Source organism: Phodopus roborovskii, unplaced genomic scaffold (genome assembly GCF_943737965.1).
Source record: "Phodopus roborovskii unplaced genomic scaffold, PHOROB, whole genome shotgun sequence".
Taxonomy (NCBI): Eukaryota; Metazoa; Chordata; class Mammalia; order Rodentia; family Cricetidae; genus Phodopus; species Phodopus roborovskii.
This window is the reverse complement of record NW_026126541.1, coordinates 21,761,569-21,774,344: the sequence shown is the minus strand read 5'-3', so window position 1 is coordinate 21,774,344 and position 12,776 is coordinate 21,761,569. Positions and strand designations below refer to the sequence as shown.

Here is a 12,776-nt window from a genome sequence, read left to right as displayed (position 1 = left end):
TAGCATCCAGACTCCCAAAGCCCATATTTAAAACAGTAAGATTACATTAAATAGTAACAATAATGAATTAAAGCTAACCAGGCTTGGTGACTCAAGAGGCAGAGACAAGAGGCTCAGGAGCTCAAGGTCACCCTCTAATACATGGCAAGACCGGCACTAGCCAGGGCTACAAAAGCCCCTGCTTCAGAAAACAAAAAGGCCTTGACAGAAACCTCTAAGTGCACCTGGAGAGACATCTCATTTGATAAAATGTTTGCACCCAGAATCCTAGTATAGGAGAGGTAGAGGAGGGTCCCTGGAGCTCATTGCCCAGCCAATCTTGGGAAGCAAGTGTGCGCTCCTCAGATTCAGAAAGACATCCCATCTCAAAAAGTAAGGTGAATAGCGACGGAGGAATATATCTTATGTTGATCTCCAGCCTCCACACTATACATGCACACATATGCACGCACGTACACACAAGAAAAGCACTGTGTAAAGCAGCACACCATAAATGTATGCTGAAAGATAAACATGAAGAACAAAGCACAGCATGGATGGCACATTCTGGCACTAGTAGCACTCAGGAGGCTGAGACAAGAGGGACATACATCAAGACCAGGGGCTGAGGAGAAGGGTTAGTAGGTAAAGTGCCTGCTGTGTAAGCACCCACATAAAAGCCAGGCGTGGTGGCACTCATCTGTAACTCTAATGCTGGGGTGTAGAGGCAAGGGGCAAGGCCAGGGGCATTCCCAGAGCTCGATGGCCAGACATTCTAGCTGAATCAGGAATTTCCACATTAAGTGAGAGCAATTAAGGACCATGTTCAACATCAACTTTTGGCCTCCACACAGGCACTCAAAGTGGACACAGACACAGCCTGAGCTACAAAAACGAATAAATAAAAGTAACAATTGCCTCCAAAAACCTAAAAACAAACAAAAAAATGTATTTAAATAGTTTTAAAGTATTTCCCCAAAAGATAGCAAAGGGAAAAACTAACTTTATAACAAGTAAGAAATAAGGCTAGCTAGGATGAACTGTTCAGTTGGTAAAAGTAAGCCAGGCACCTTTAATTCCAGCACTAGGGAGGCAAGGCAGACAGATCTCTGAGTTCGAGGTCAGTCTGGTCTACAGAGCATGTCCCAGGACAGCCAGGGTTATACAGAGAAACCCTGTCTCCAGAAAAACAAACCCAGTAAGAGTATCAGTAAAGAGACCAATGAACTCCAGATGCCATTTGCTAGCACACAGTGAGAGCACTGATATCAGCCCTGTGGTAGACTCTCAGGAGCTGGAAAGCCCACACCTAAAACACAGGAGAAGTATGTAAACTCGAACGGGGGACATTCTACAAGGCGTGTAAACTCCAGAGCCATGGTCGTAAAAGGTAAGCAAAGACTGTGGAACTATTCCTGTCAAAGACTAAGAAGAGCCACAATAAAAGAGCGGAACGATTCCTTTAAGACCCCTGGCGCCACTGACACGTCTGAAAGGCCTGGCGTTTGCGTGGCAGTGGTGTGCCAATGTTAACTTTCTTCTTCCTTCCCGCTTGCTTTCCTGTTCCTCTAGGTACAAGGAAGTGTTTTCATATATGGACACACTGTGGGATGACCACATTAAGTTAATATGTTACCTCACATATTTATTATTTTCAGGTTAAAAAAATTTACTTTCTTAGCAATTTTGAAACATACAATACATTATTGTTATTAACTATAGTCACCATTGAGAACAATAGAACTGAGAAACTTATTTCTCAGCTGGGGACGTTGCTCAGTGGCACAGTACTTGACTGTAGGTTCACTCTAGCGCTGCTGTGGTGAAAAGCCAGTCTTTCAAGACTGTGGGCTTTCTTGTGCCTCTTATTTCTCCTTTTTCCTATTCAACAACATGAAGATAGGTCCAGCTTTTCCCCAAAGCCTGTGGGCCTGAGGCACTGTATTCTGGGGACTGACTACTGAGCCCAAACTTTACAGGCCGACACAAATTGCACAACCTTGTAAATGTCACCTGTGCCTCTCTTCCTCCTTCCTCTAGGGAAGATGCTCATTTAGAATCGCACGGATTCTTCCATCAGTCCCAAAGAAAAGCTACCTGCCTCTGCATAGGAGCACTGTGAAGAAGACAGTGACCAGCTCGAGAGCCAAGAGCCTCAGACCCAAATTGTGCGCTCAGTGACTTTGGGGACTAAATACCACGGCATCCCCGACTCAGGAACTTTCCAACATCGTGAACATTCGCCTCAGACAAGTCAGGAGGAGGTTCCAGAGCCAGGTAAAATCAAGAGGGAGCAGAAAAGCAGCTGCCAATGACAGACAACTGCGTGGCTGAGGAGCCAGCACCAACAGGTAAGCAAGAACCATGTGAAAACACTCCTGGAAATGTTCCAGTAAAAGCTATGTGTGGTGGCTCACACCTATTAGCCCAGTGCTGGGAAGGTTGAGGCAGGAAGACATCAGGTTTGGAGTTAGCCTGGGGTACACAATAAGTACAACGCCAGGAAGAACTACATAAGAACTCTCTGACTTACTAAAACTAAGTGAGTGAGTGAGTGAGTGAGTGAGTGAGTGAGTGAGTGAGTGAGTGAGTGAATGAATGAATGAATAAAAATCTTCTAATTCAGAACACCCAGAACTGGAATCACCCAGCATGGGGCATGCCAGGACTCTAGACAGACACATTACAAATACTTAGTAGCCACCTACACGTGGGATAGACTAGAGGCGATCCTTGTCCTTCCCTTGTTCCCTTGTTCTCATGTCCCAAAACCAGGTATCCTACAAGGCTGAGCTGAGCAAGAACAATGCCCACTGCAGGAGCCAGGACTGGTAGCATCCCATAGAAACACCCTGGCTGCTGGGATACAGCATGAGAAAAGGGGCAGAACTTAGAAAGGCCTCGCTATCCACTCCCTCTCCTCCCTCGCTCTCTGATAGGCTGGTCTACATTCAAACACCTTCCTCCACTCCTAATTGCTGGGGTTACAGGCTTGAGTCACCGCCCAGCAACCTTTCCTCATTGTTATTAGTATATAATACTAATGTTTTCCTTCTACCCTCCTACCCACCCCTCCCACTTTTCCCACTCTTTTTCCTAGGCTTTTCTTTTCCACTAGCTTCTCCCTTTAACCCACTTACACACACCTTTATTCTCCTTGTTTTTGCTTAGGCCTGCTTTTTCCCATGTGTCTGATTTTTCCAAACTTAACACTTCAGGTTTTGTTTTTCAGAATAGTTGTGTTGGACCCCACGAAACTTGGCTTCCATCCTTTACTGTTTGCCAGTGGCCAACAAAATGGTCTTTTATTTTTTCTCAACATCCCATTTCTCCCTGAAACCTTTTTGACTAACACATATAACCACTCGACCATATCAACTTCTGTTCTTTGAATTTCCAAGCTCTCCAAATGTGTTTCCTCTGTATCTCTAAATGCCAGCATTTCACGGGGTCATGTACCATCTACATCTCTACATAAATATTTTCAGTATAGACACACATGTCCATATTCTCAACTCCACATCCAATCTAAGAAAACAGCTTAGACATTCTAGCCTAAGTCCAGTCATACTTCAAATGGTTCTAGTAAGTCTCCCCTTGACTATGGACTGCTTTAGACTTAACACCACTTTGCATATCCTTTCCAAAACTAGCTCCTTTTCTGGCTTCTCTATCTCCACTAGAGATGCCAAGCTACCTTCAGTGAAGTGATGTAGTGGTAGCTAATCCCCAAGGTTCCTGAATGAGCCCAACTGAATTCACATCTGGCCAAGCCACTTACTGTGTATTACTGAACTTAACCCCGTTGAGCATCCCTCTTCTCATACAGAAAAGGAAAATTAATAGTACTACTCTTTTGCAGAATTCCTGTGGCCACTAAAACATTACCAAGAACAGCTGGGCTGTGGTGGTGGCAGAGGCAGGTGGATCACTGAGTTCGAGGCCGGCCTGATCTACAGAGTGAGTTCTAGGACAGAAACCCTGTGTCTGGGGCACAAAAACAAAACCACTTCCAAGAACAGCAAGAAGCTAACAGCTGGATCTATGTCACTTACATCTGAGGTTAGTCTTATTTGGGGTCTCCTACATCCATTTCTGGTCCTTAAGCAGAAGGAATTTAAGAGACCACAGCTCACCAACCTAATTTTGACCTTTTAACTGAGCCCTTCACCTACTACCTACAAATGAACTAGACCGTCATTTCCCTTCCTATGTGATTAAGGACTGTCAGTCCCATCCACTATCCTGAGAAGCCCTGAGTCATCCAACTTCCTGAAGGCCTATAAGACTGCCACTGTGCTCTGCCGCCGGACCTGACCGACCTGCTCTCTTGGCATGCCTTGGGAAAACCAGCCACCTGCCAGACAGGACCAACATCTCACCTGGATGGCCTTCTTCCCACAGCCTGCAGCTCAATTCCCTGGTATTTTCTCTGCTCTGACTGTCCCTCCTAGTCTAGGCTCATGCAGTACTCATTTTAAAGTAATTAATTCTAAGACCTTGGGCTCCACCCCTACACGCCCAAACCATCATTAGAGGCTGCTGGATCTTCTTTCATGAGTCATCTAATGAGTCTTATCCTTGTCACTTACAAATTTGTGTAGCCCACCACAGCCTAGAATTCCTGAACAAGTTATCCTCATACCTCATCCATCAAAGTAGCTGGGACTACAGGTATGTGCTACTGCACCCAGCTCCATTCATATCCATCCATCCTTGACCCCACCCCACCCAGTACCAGGATCAAACCAGGACCTCAAGCATGATAGGCAAGCCCTCTACCTACTAGGGTTCAAATTGTGTTTCTAAAAACCAAAGGGATTAGCTTCTGTATATCATGCCATCACTGAAAGTGACATACTTTTACTTCCTATGGGATAAAAATCTGTTTCTCAATATTATGAGTTTTCCTATTTCTTTTAGCCTTTGCTAATCCCATGTCTTCTATGCATAAATCTATCAACTATACCCCATTCATCCAAATTTTAGAATTTATTCATACCCTATGATCTCAGTGAAACCCTTCCTGATCTCTATCAGCTGAGGGTAAACAGTACAAATGACATTCACATTCCCAAGAGGTGGGGTGGATAGCTTCTGATCATTCAATAGATGTTTGTCATCACTTAGAGGAGTTGATTACAACTTGTTATTGGTTATGGTCGGGAAAAATGCTAAACAAGGATCTCCTTTCTGAAGAAAAAGAGGGGGGATATAGTATAGAAATGATGAGATAAAAGGGTAAATTTTTGAGACTACTTTTTGTTTTGTTTTTTTGTTTTTTGTTTTGTTGGGTTTTTGTTTTGTTTTGTCTTTTGAGACAGGGTTTCCCTGTGTAGCCTTCGCTATCTTGGAATTCACAGAGATCCACCTGCCTTTGCCTTCCAAATGCTGGGATTAAAGGTATGTGCCACCACCATCCAGCTGTTGAGCCTACATTTAAACAACTACTAGTCTCAAATATTTTACAATGGTATGGATTTTTGTATACTGATACAAATTTAAGGTTATTTTTGTTATACTATACTATGTTCCTATTCTTATTTAAGGTACTGTACCTATGCAGCTCATTTTAAAATGTTATGTAAAGTATTAATCTTTGAAAGCTATTTAGGATAATAAATGCAGGTTAATAGTCATCTATATCAAACTTATAGCCATGTTAGGTATGTTTTCAAGACCATACATAGATGTTTTTAAAATAGAAAGAAGATGGTCTTCAAACACTTCAAAGACCTATAGAATATGGAATTTTAAATGTTTCAGTGGCATAAGGCTTTTCATGATAGTGAGACATGTCTGCTCCTGGCAGCACCAATCGACTTCAGAGAAGATGATGGCCACTGAAGAACTTCCATGTGGAGTTTGCTTTCTTTGTGGCAAACTAGCCACTGAACAAAAAACCCAAAAGTAAGCCACTGGGCAAGAAACTGTCCTTGCCCCAACTGCTGACAGTGTGCTGTCTAAAGTGGACAAGCAGGACACAAAAGAAAGCAACTACCAAATTTTGCCAAGACAAGGTAGGATGGTCCTTCAAAATCCTGCTTCACAGAAAAGTCTGCCAGATATTTTCAGCTTGTAAGCTGAGGATGGATGGCCCAAGGTTGCAGAGGAACCTTGAGTAACTGTCCAGGCAGCCAGATGTTTGTCATTTCTATACTTGTGGAAGTTGTTTGCTCTACACTTCCTATTTACTCGGGTAATAATATTATATCCTTCTCAGATCTTTGATGGGGTTGAAGACCAGATATAGTTTTACAGTTTTCCTTGTTACCAAATTCAGAAAAGAAACTTACATAAGAGATGTAAAGCTTTTAAGGTTGAGAAACTTAGGAGCTTAAGTTGTTTATCTAAGATGTTTTAAAGTCTAAAAAACACACTGTTTAGGATGGTAATACAAGTTATGGTAGAAAGTGGTTTCGGTATAAAACCTTAAACTAAGGTAAGATAAATAATACAGTACTTTCTCTGAATTTGCCAAATACAAGTGGACTGGACATTGTGAATGTAATTCCTACTTTAAAATTATTCTTATTGTATATAATTTTACTATATTATTTAGCATTAAAACCTTTCCTTTTTATTTAAACAAAAAGGGGGAAATGTTCTGGAATAATCTTTTGTACACTGTGAAGAAGCGTCACTATAATTGGTTTAATAAAAACCTGAACAGCCAATAGCTAGGCAGGATTTCCAGGCACAGAGATCACTGGGAGGAAGCAGGACAGCAGGATAAACAAGCCTGGGGCAGCACAAACACTAACAGAGATGGTTAGCTTAAGTTATAAGAGGTAGTTAGAAGCAAGCCTAAGCCATCTGCTGCACTTTCATAATTTCATAGTAAGTCTCCATGTGGCTATTTGGGAGCTGGCGGGCAGGACAGAAAAATCTACCTACAAGACTGAGCTACATGGTAAGCTCTAGGTCAGACTAAGGTATAGAATTAGACAATATCTAAAAGAAAGGAAGGAAGGAGGAAAGGAACCCATATCTTTTTTTTAAGGCAGATACTTTTTTTTTTTTTTGGTTTTTCAGGGCATGGTTTCTCTGTGTAGCTTTGGAGCCTGTCCTGGAACTCACTCTGTAGACCAGGCTGTCCTCAAACTCACAGAGATCCTCCTGCCTCTGCCCCCCCCACCCAGTGCTGGGACTAAAGGTGTGGGCCACCAACGCCCGGCTTCAGATACACTTTTAATAGACAAAGAAGAGAAGCAGTTCATTAAAAAAGGGTAAAGTTTTAATTTAATTTATTTACTTGGAGACAGAGTATCACTTGTATTTCAGGCTACCCTCAGACTCCCCATCCTCATCCCTCTGCCTCTGAAGTACTGAGATTAGAGACACGCCACCAGGACACAGTGGCTCACAACCACATGTAACTCCAGCTCCAAGGGGTCCCAACATCCTTTTCTGGCTTCCAAAGACACTGCACTGACATGTACATACACACATATATACATACAGTTAAAAACAAAAATACTGAGCATGGTGGCAGCACTTGGGAGCCTGGAGCAGGAGGATTTCTGTGAATTCAAGGCCAGTCTAGTCAACATAGTGAGGTACAGGACAGCCAGAGCTACACAATGAGACCCTGTCTCAAAAAAAAAAAAAAATTATATATATATATTATATATATATATATATATATATATATATATATATATTATGAGGACCTCAGTTCAATTTCTGGAACTCCCATACAAAGGTGGACATATCTGTCCTCTGACTTCAACACATACACAACCACATATACACAAAAATTTAAAAAGATTTTTGTGTTCTACTTTGAAAAGAAGGAAACAGATGCAATCTTTTCTTTTTTTTCTTTTTTCTTTTTTCTTTTTTTTTTAAGATTTACTTATTTATGTATATGGGTGCTTTGTCTGCATATCCATCTGCAACCCACAAGTGGGCACTGGATCCCATTATAGCTGGTTGTGAGCCACCATGTGGTTGCTGGGAATCGAACTTGGTCGAACTTGGGACCTCTGGAAGATCAGTCATTGCTCTTAACCACTGAGCTGTCTCTCCAAAGGCCCAGATGCAATTTTTGTTTTCTTTCCTTTTTTTTTTTTGCTTGTTTGTTTTGTTTTTTGTTTTTTGTTTTTCGAGACAGGGTTTTTCTATGGCTTTGGACACTGTCCTGGAACTAGCTCTATAGACCAGGCTGGTCTCAAACTCACAGAGATCTGCCTGCCTCTGCCTCCCAAGTGCTAGAATTAAAGGCATGCACCACCAACGCCTGGCCTGATACAATATTTTTTAAATGATTTATTTATTTTTATTTTATATGCATTGGTGTTTGTCATGCATGTATGTCTGTGAGGGTATTAGATTTTCTGGAACTGGAGTTACAGACAGTTATGAGCTGCCATGTTGATGTTGGGAATTATACCCAGGTCCTTTGGAAGATCAGTCAGTGCTCTTAACTGCTGAGCCATCTCTCCAACTCTCAGACATGTGATTTTAAGAAAGAAAGAAAGAAAAAAAAACCCAAATATTTTAAAAATAATTGGAAGCAGCAACAAAGCATAAAAGTGGAGATGTTTAATAAAATAACAGAAGCAAAGAAAGGAATATAATTATCCATTATTTATGACTGAAAGCTCCTTGGGAACAGGATTTATGACCGATTATCTCTGCAACTCTCACAATGCTAAGCATAGTGGACAATCAAAACAATATAGATACTCAATTAATGAGCACAAATAACGGCCAAACAAGCAGAAAACAGTAAGGGCAGATTGAAGAAAAGCCAACTGAAGGCCCTAGTCAAGGTTCCAGAGCCCAAAGCACCTAGGAGACCTACCACTTTGGAAAGAAAGTCTCCTAGCCTTAGCAGCCTGGCTGGAAGGTAAGCTGATTTTCTGGGTGTGTGCCTAAGAAATCTAAAACACAAGCAATAAAATAGAAAGAGAAGCAATTTTCATGAAACTCATTCAAAGACTCCCCAGTCTTACCCCACACTCTGGTGAGACTGCTATGTACCCTGACTTCTAGGCAGATGGGCAGAATACAACTTTTTATTTTGCAGGCTGATGTTGAAGATAACCTGTCTTTCTAAACTATTAACAGGCATTTGTCTGGTTAGAAATGGTTTAAAAGCCTGAATTGTTTCCTAAGGCTTTGTGTGTTACATGCAAGTACTTGACCACTGACTGAGCTATGCCCCCAAGCCCTAAAAGGTCTGAACAGCTTAATAGTCAAGTCAATCCAGAGTGGTACACGACTGTTTCCTAAGCATGTAGAAACTCAGAGAAGAGCCAACAGCAAGGTTGACTGATGCCATGTCCCAAGTGATTACCGAGAATAGAGTATTTCTAGGTCCCCAATAGTTAAGATAATTCCAGAGTCCCAATTTCCAGTACAGCTATTCGGAAAACCAGTTTTTGTTTACTCATTCTTTGTTTAAAAACTTTAAGAAGCTTACTTTATTTATTTTGTGTGCAGAAATGTACATGTATGTGTGTACCAAGCACTTGTGTGGAAGTCAGAGGACAACTCCTTCTACCATGTGGGCTCTGGAGATCAAATTCATGTGGTCAGGCTTGGCAACTGGCACCTTTACCTACTACGCCATCTCACTGGACTTCTTTTTAAATGAAGTATCTTACACATCTCTTTGTTGAGAGTTTAGATCAGGAAACAAATGCTTGAACACTGGCATAGGCATTATAACCTGACCAGTTGTAACAGGCTCTCACCTGTTCTTCCGGGTGACTAACTCTGTGAAAGCATTCTTTTTGCTATGTACAGTAAAACTAACTTCCTTAGGATCTGAACGTAACCCCCAGCGCTCGCCCGCGCGGTCTGGCCACGGCCTTCCCGCTGCCGGCACCATGGGTCCCAGCTGCGACTCCTCAGTGTGAGCTGAGTGGATTGCAGCCGTGACATTTGCTGCTGGGACAGCTGCTCTCGGTTACCTGGCTTACAAAAACTTCTACGTTAAAGATAATCGTAACAAAGCTACGGTGAACCTTCAGATCCAGAAAGACAACCCCAAGGTTGTGCACGCTTTCGACATGGAGGACCTGGGAGATAAGGCTGTGTACTGCCGCTGCTGGAGGTCCAAAAAGTTTCCGTTCTGTGATGGGGCTCACATAAAACATAATGAAGAGACTGGAGACAACGTGGGACCTCTGATCATCAAGAAAAAAGAAACTTAATGGACATTTTCAGTGCTGCACCCCAAAGTGTTGTGACGTCACCTGATTGTTTAATTAGAATTAATTAATTAATGAGATGCTCACTCTGTCTGATTGGCCTTCCTGGGTTCTAGATATGGTTGGTACCTTGCAAATCACAGCTTTCGTGTTCATGGCATCGGCCTTTCTGTTGGAACATCGCAGTGCACATTTGTTGAAAGAAGGAGGAGATAAAAAAGAAAGGTTAAACCAACATCATGGTATATGGGTTATTTTGGTCTTGCAAGGATCCGTTCCTTTACAATAATGGTCTTAGAATACAGTTGTATCTTGAGATTAATGTATTAAATTATTCTCAAAATAAAAAAAAAAAAAAAAGATCTGAATGTAGAGCTAAAAAGATGGCGGCTCAGTGGTTAAAAGCACTGGCTGCTCTTCCGGAGGACCCAATTCCCAGCACCCACATGGTAGCTCACAATCGGCTGTAATTCCAGTTTTAGGTGATCTGACCCCAATACCGGCAGGCATGTTATATACATATGTACATGCAGGCAAAATACTCATACACATACAGTAACACTTTTAAATAAAATAATTGGAACATATGGTAGTTTCAGACATTAATACTCGCCTTCCTAAAACTATGCTCTAATCAGTTTGATTAGAGCTCACTTTTCCATAGTTTCAGTCACTCGATTTTATGTATAGCATTTCCAGATAGCTAGCTGACTTCATTAAGTTTTGAGCCTTCTGAATTTCCTTCTCTGAGATCCTTAACTTGAAGCTGTGATTTATCAATGCCCTGGATTTCATCAATGAAAGTCTAACTATAAGTAAAATACACAAAGGCTGGGCACAGTGGTGCATGCCTTATCATTAATCCCCACTTGGGAGGACGAGGCAAGAAAAACATAGCCTGGCCTACAAGAGGCCCTGTCTCAAAAATAAATAAACCAAGGGCTGACAAGATGGCTCATTAGTTAAAAGCATTTGCTGCTATTCCAAAAACCTAAGTTCTGTGTCTGGCAGCTCACAAACTACCTGTCTATAACTCTAGCTCTAGGGAATCTGACCCCCTCTTCTGGCACAAGCTCACACATTCACTTACACACACACACACAGACAGAGAGAGAGAGAGAGAGAGAGAGAGAGAGAGAGAGAGAGAGAGAGAGAGAGAGAGAGAGAGACTAGAAAGAAGGCTCTGCAGTTAGGATACTTGCTGCTCTTGCAAAGGATCCAAGTCTGTTTCCTAGCAACCATATAGCAGCTTATAACCACCCACAACTACAGTTCCATGAGATCTGGTGCCCTCTTCTGGCCTCTGTGGGCATACACACAGTGCACTTGAACATACAAGTAAAACACTCATACACATAAAATAAAAAAATGTTTAAAAATAATTAGGACTGGCAGAATGGTGCATATTATATTTAATTTTCATTCAATTTATTCATTTTATAGTGTGTATGCTTTGCCTGTATGTATTTGTACTATCTGGGTGCTTGATGCTCTTAAAGGCCTAAAGAGAGCATCAGATTACCTGGAAAATGAGTTATGGGTAGTTGTGAACCACTGTGTGGGTAGTTTCAATGTAATCGGCCCCATAAGCTCATAGGGAGTGGCACTATTAAGAGGTGTGGCCTTGGTGGGGTAGTTATGACCTTGTTGGAGGAAGTATGTCACTGTAGGGGTAAGTTTGGAGGTCTCATATGCCCAAGCCATTCCCAGTACCTCAGTCCACTTCCTGCTGCCTTCTGATCAAGATGTAGCCAGCATCACATCTGCCTACACACTGCCATGCCTCCATGCACAAAGATCACCACAAATTTGAGGCAAGCCCAGGATTATATAAAAGTTACAAGTTCCACACCAGTCAGGGCTATGTAGTAAGACCTTGTCTTACAAGTACAAATAAGGCTGGGAACAGATTTGTTTGGTAAAACCCAACTAGCCCAGGTTCCTTCATTCCCTAACACCACATAAATCAGGTATGGTGGTACATACAGGTAATTCCAGAACCTGGAGATGGAGGCAGGAGTTCATCCTTAGCTAAGTAAGGAGTTCGAGAGTTCGAGGCTACCTTGGACATGAAGTCCTGTCTTTATTTACAAAAAAAAAAAAAAAAAAAAAAATCTGAAAGTTGTCTATAATATAATATTATATATTGTCTATAATATATAAGTTGAGACGAGAATTCCAAAACAACAGTATGAAATATATATGCATACACACACACACACATATATAAGTTTTTAAATTCTAGAAGCCATGTATGGTAGTAGTACATGCCCATAATTCCAGCACCTGGAAGGCTAAGAAGGTACCAAACCCATGCTTACCACACCCTCTTCTCCCAGGGATTTTTTTTTCCCCCACACTGTAATGGACTTTATAGTGTAGCGGGAAATAATGGAAGGGAACACAAGTTCCATAAATTCCTCACTGCCACTTGCCTGTCCTAATAACCCTGCTACCTTCATAAGTCCAAGCAGGAAAGACTAGACCTAGCAGGCACATTTCTCTGCCTTCTGTCTCTACTCCGTTACATCCTACAGAGAGCTTTACTCCATTCAAATCTCCTACACTCCCAGTTCCATGAGAACACTGCCCCCCCCAGAGGGGTACTAGGGCCCATGCTCAAGTAAGAGCTCT

At 41.9% G+C, this 12,776-nt stretch overlaps 1 protein-coding gene and 1 pseudogene across 2 annotated transcripts in view; one reads left to right on the top strand and one right to left on the bottom strand.

The window, feature by feature from the left end:
• Ide (insulin degrading enzyme) overlaps positions 1-12,776 on the bottom strand; it is an 86,776-nt gene that overhangs the window by 72,498 nt on the left and 1,502 nt on the right. The window lies entirely within an intron of this gene.
• Positions 9,804-10,377, top strand: LOC127233230 (CDGSH iron-sulfur domain-containing protein 1-like; annotated as a pseudogene).